Genomic DNA, 6,170 nt, shown 5'->3' with positions numbered 1-6,170 from the left:
GTTAAGCGTTCTCGGGCGGGAGTAGTACCAGGATGGGTGACCCCCTGGGAAGTCCTCGTGCCGAGTGGCCCAAAGCGGACAATATTGTGATACGTGCCAGAGGGGGTGTTACAAATGGTATCAGAGCCAGGGCACGGGTCGATGTCTTCGACGGGGACGTCGAACCCTATAATGGGGGGTGAAAGTGGGTTTGATCTGATCCCACATCGGCTTGGAAGGAGAACGAAACATTCCTTATAAGGGGTGTGGATACCTTCCCTATCACAACGCGTTTTAAAGCCGTGAGGGCAGCATATCCCATAAGAACTCTGCAGTTAAGCGTTCTCGGGCGGGAGTAGTACCAGGATGGGTGACCCCCTGGGAAGTCCTCGTGCCGAGTGGCCCAAAGCGGACAATATTGTGATACGTGCCAGAGGGGGATGTTACAAATGGTATCAGAGCCAGGGCACGGGTCGATGTGTTCGACGGGGACGTCGAACCCTATAATGGGGAGTGAAAGTGGGTTTGATCTGATCCCACATCGGCTTGGAAGGAGAACGAAACATTTCCTTATAAAGGGGTGTGGATACCTTCCTTGTCACAACGCGTTTTAAATCCGTGAGGGCAGCAGATCCCATAAGAACTCTGTAGTTAAGCGTGCTCGGGCGGGAGTAGTACCAGGATGGGTGACCCCCTGGGAAGTCCTCGTGCCGAGTGGCCCAAAGTGGACAATATTGTGATACGTGCCAGAGGGGGTGTTACAAGAAGGCTAGGGATACTTTTAGGAATTGCATGATAGATCGGTCTGATATGTGATGTCTTGTAGCCTAGTAGAACTGGGTGATATGCTAGATTTGGAATCTATATTAACAGAAGTGATTGTTAAGTTTATGTTTGAAAAATTGTATACGGTTAGGATCATATAGCCATAGAATGATTCATTTTGCCTTATTTCATGTTCCTTGTTTGGTTGTTGCCCCAGGGTAGAGTCTTTCATTTGACAGTCTATTTGATCCTGTGTTGTGTATAATTTTCATGCATAAGGCAACCGACAGTGAGAGTGGAAGTTCCTATCATGGGTTATAGTAAGTGGGCTTAGGATGTCCTTTATTGCTCTGTATCTTGGAGTGTTACTGCACGTATGTTGATAGCTTTGTGCTTTGTGGAGCTCTTAGTGATATGACTTAACTATTAAGTGAATATGTTAAGTCATATATTGTAAAGGTTAAATAATCTTAGAGTGATGGATTTGCCTCTATTACACAGCTCTCATTTGAGTCTAACCATTGTAGGGTTGAGTCTTTTACTCGAAGGATTATCTAAGATCTGTTGCATTTGACTGTATTCATGAAGTAATTAGCTGACATTAGTGGGAGTTCTTCAGCAGCTGATGGCAGGGTGAGGTCGAGAACCTAGGAGAGCCTAGTAAGTGCTTTAGCGGGTTGGGTAGCACTATTTAGCAGTTACTTGGAGTACCGATTTGAGAAGGTGACTTGGAGGATTCAGGATAACTCTTGAGGAAAGTATGGTTAGGTGTGCAAGGTAGTATTAGGCCAGTACTACTAAAAGCACAGGATCCATACTCGAATCGAGGGGAGTCACGGAGAATCTAGGAAGCCTATGAGAAGAGGATTCGTTGAGTATGTCCCAATTATTGTATGGTTTCTTTTCAGTCTGGTGATGAGCACTTGTGGAGGTGGTTTAGGCTCTGGTTCGGGCTTAAGTGTTGGCACTGAACCGACGGATGAGCAGACGAGGGATATGAACTCGTCGGAGACCACCTGCAACATTTTGGAACACACTCTCGTGATCTTTAGTTCGGTCAAGGAGGGAATTATATAGATTTTGGATGAGCACGTGGGCACGTTATGCATGGATATTTTGGCTATTATGGGGGCTCGGACTCTTTCCTACCGCGAGTTTCGTGCTTGTGGAGCTCCTGAGTTCTTTGGGGGGAAGGACCCCGTTGTTAGTAGGAGGTGTTTAGTGGACATGGTGAACGCTTTCTGGACAAGATTCTACCCTGAGGGGTCGAAGGTTAGATTTCTTCTTGTCTTCTAAAAGACAAAGCCCAATTGTGATATATATCATTATGGTTAGTAGTTGTGATAATTGCATTCGCAAATTCACAATATGATTATGGCATCCATTTTCATAGTTCGAATTGTGAGAAATGGCAAGGAATTGTTTAAACCTTCAGGACATATGGTTATAAGTTCTGAAAGAGTTTGAACGCACACACATATATGCTATCTGATGAAGGTGTATAAGCTTAAGAAGTCTAGTTGAAGACATAACGAAGCATCGCGTATCAGAAATCCGCACTTTAGTAGGAAAGTCAAGAGCATTGATTTCTAGAAGTCCATTTGATTTCTAAGTACATGTCAAAGCTAGTGGGAGCATAATTGTTGTGCTATTAGGAGCATAATTGTTATACTAATGGGAGCATAATTGGTTTGCTAAGTTTTGCAAGTTGGCAATGGTATTTGTAGGAAACAAAGTTTACAAATTTGCAAGTTGCAAAGTTTTGAAATTACATATATAGCCATGCACATATCATCATTACATCATTTAGTCATTTTATATGATTTATTGTTTTAAAAATGAAAATTTTACCTCGGATTTCCGAGACATTACATATATAGCCATGCACAAATCATCATTACATCATTTAGTCATTTTATATCACTAGCATGTTTTTTCCTAACATCATAGACAATATAATTTCAAGAAAATCACAATACAATACAATCCACACATATCCCTCTTTCTAGCATGAACCTACCCACACATGTCACACCAAAACATCATAACAAGTGTTTAGCATGCAAGACACCCTATACTATTACATCATAGAAAGAGATTGACATTTCTAGCACATTAATCAATCACAAACATGACATATACTTCCTCTAAGAGCCTAGGCTTGACTCACACATTTTAGGGCATGAAATTTCTCTAACAATGTACTATATTAACCACAAGAAGACTCACCTCAAGTCCAAGATATGTTGGCTTATAAATAGAGGAAGAACACCCTTGACGGAGCAGTTTAAGTACCCTAAAAAATCACATAAGAGTTATATCAAGTACATACTACAAAATACGAGAAAAATTGTGCCACCCAAAAAATGGGTTGTAGGCAGGGTAGGATCACGCCACAATTTGGTCTCCTAGTCGCGATCGAGAAAACCTGAACCTCGTCCCCGCGCCATGGGTTGTAGTGTACCACGCCGTGGGAAAGTTGTCAGTTCCAAAACTGATTTTCGACCATCTGTCCATTCTAGTCCACTTCAGGTCCAATCAGAACCTCTTTTAAGAAGATTTCATTCACCAAGACTATTTTAAGTGTTCATGATGGTTTATACACCTTATGGACCAATCAAACACTCTGCACCATGGATTTTGCACCATTCATGGCTAGCTCTTGAGTATACAACAATGGACAGAAGATGACACAAAGGAAAACAAACATACCTCTGAAAATTCATGAGAAAACTCCACGTGCAAGATGAGAGGAAACAACTACCCAAACACTACACCAATAATACTTCCAAACCTTTAAGAACACCACCATCTTCACTTGAACAATCACCAAAAATCCTAGAATGTTGTACACACTCTCTCTAGAATTTGATGGATACAAATAGGGTAAGAATCTAAGATTTTAGTGTTGGGATTCAATATATACTTTATAAGTTGCAATATAGGCCCTCAAAGTACCATAAAATGATTCATATGCTGTTGTACATGACCAAACTTCATTTTATTAAACTTTGGCCCTCAAAAACTAACTTTAAACCAAAGGAAATTTTAGTTTTAAGAATAATCTTCATGAAACACTAACTCTAATGACAGAAGGAAAATTCGGGTCGTTACAGGTTCCCTTGAGAAAATGGCAACAAACTTTCAAGACCCACTCTAAACTAGAAATGTACTTCTGAATCAGAAGTACATTCTTATTTTGAAGTGGGCAATGAAGGTTTGTTTCCATTATGGGTTGTGGTTCTCATTATCATATGTATATGTATATATATATATATATATATATATATATATATATATATATATATATATGTATATATATATACTAGCCATTTACCCGCGCTAAGCGACGGGTGTGAATATTTTTGCATTTAGCCTAATCACGTTGCTATTTTTGCATTTAGGCCTAAAAACTATGTTGCTATATTCCTAGAAGTTTCTATTTGAAATTGCTATTTTTGGGAAAACCAAATTATAACTTTGCAACTATACATACTTTAGTTTCTCAATGACATTCAGTTTACAAAATTGTTAGAAAAACAGTGAAAGTCAACACAGACAGTAATGTTAAAATGACAAATATAACCTTAAGAGCACAAACTTGCACCACAATCTTGGAGATTGGTTTATCAAGCATGTATTCATTATGATGATATTTACTTTCATTTCTTATATATTATATGGTCATACTTCCAATATTTTTCTTCTTATTAGGATTTTTTATTTTAATAAAAAATCCACCCAATTAAAGCAACACACTTTCATTCTTCGTTGTATTATAACATCCTACTTTTTTTCTATTAAAACATTGTACTTTCTAAAGTATTAACTTGTAACATGAAGAAATGAAAGTACGATGATATAACAAAATTTTTAATCAAAGTAAGTTGTTATTCATTAAATTAACCCAAAGAAATATTAACAGGGTATTGTGGTCAAACATAACACATACAACACACACATGAAATTTGTAAAAATAATTCCACCAATTAACTATAAATACATAATTACAACACAAAAAAGATTGCATAGAATTTATAATTTATGGTTTTAGCCAAGTTTCTGGGAAATCGATGAGGGTTACAGGTTGTAACATTGAAAATAGCTATTAGAAAAATAAAAAGTCAATAATGGCTTTTTAACAAAAAAAAATGAATGATTGTTTAAAAGAAAAAAACATTAAATTTCTATGACTTTCTAACATGAGCTCAACATCAAAGCTTGGTTCCATCTTTAGCTTGCAATTCGTCAAAACTTGATTAAAAGAAGCAACCACAATTTAAGTTTTAAGATATTATAGCATTAAAAATACAAGAATTCAGTAGACATCTCCATAAATGAATTTAAAAGCTAAAAAGTCACATTACAACAATCGACTTCAAATGATTCGATACTTTTAACTCCTTTTCTAAGGATTTTGAGCCCATATTTTTCGTTCATATCAACTTAACTCTCAACCAAAACAGCAGCCCAAAACCTGATTATAAATATACACACATGCATAAATTTTTACATACTAAGACATGCATAGCATTTGCACACACATAGAAAGGAGATAAAGAAAGAAAAAGATGTTAAACCTACTTCATCAAAATTGTCCTTGAATGATGTAACTTGCCTTTTTATGCTTGCATTCTAAAACATAAGTATGAAATAGATATCTAAGTACTCCATCACAAGTATCCAACTCTATTAACAAATCCTACTCTGTTTCTTGAAGTGGCATACCTGAAATGTATCATAAAGATTTTAAACTTAAAACACAAAAACAAAGATTATTCACAGTCAAACTAAATTCCAGACCAAACAAACATTATAAAAAAACCCAAAACCATACAACAAATATTATCAAAACAATGTCAAATTTGTAAAAGTATAGAAATGTGTAACAAACCATACTTTTTAACATATTTCTTCATAGCACCCTTCGATTTTCCCAATTTCATTGTTGGCTCCTGAAATAAAAAAACAAAAAATGCGATAAGTTTGATTTTCCCAATTTCATTGTTACTGTTTTGGCAAGTTTCAAACACTTTGACCATTTTACCCCTTCTTTGTTACTTCTGGTATGATGCTAGTGCTTTCCGATGGAGATGGAAAAAGGCAATATAAAAACATATGTCTTAAAGACCCTACTATTAAACTGCATTGTATAAGTCCAAATATGTTACAAAAATGATATTTCAATGACCAAACATGATTACTGATTGTGTCTTCTCAATAAGTAAACCTCAGAGGATCAAAACCTTCTAGCTCTACCAACCTGTCATCAGGTTCTTACAATACAAGAATAAAACATATATGCACAAACACCAAACATGTCATCAGTTTTTGGTTTATCCACTTCACACCTAACAATATAAAGAGCATTAAAAAATTAGAGAGAATTAATCCGAATGTTATATTAAGGCAATAAGAAAAATAAA

At 36.5% G+C, this 6,170-nt stretch overlaps 1 pseudogene; it reads left to right on the top strand.

The window, feature by feature from the left end:
• The first annotated feature begins 580 nt into the window (after positions 1-580).
• On the top strand, positions 581-698 carry LOC145060695 (5S ribosomal RNA; annotated as a pseudogene).
• Positions 699-6,170: the final 5,472 nt, after the last annotated feature.

This window comes from Lactuca serriola, chromosome 6, assembly GCF_051521515.1.
Source record: "Lactuca serriola cultivar US96UC23 chromosome 6, Lser_US96UC23_V15, whole genome shotgun sequence".
In the NCBI taxonomy this organism is placed as follows: domain Eukaryota; kingdom Viridiplantae; phylum Streptophyta; class Magnoliopsida; order Asterales; family Asteraceae; genus Lactuca; species Lactuca serriola.
The sequence above is the reverse complement of the archived record's forward strand: the minus strand, read 5'-3'. Positions and strand labels throughout refer to the sequence as shown.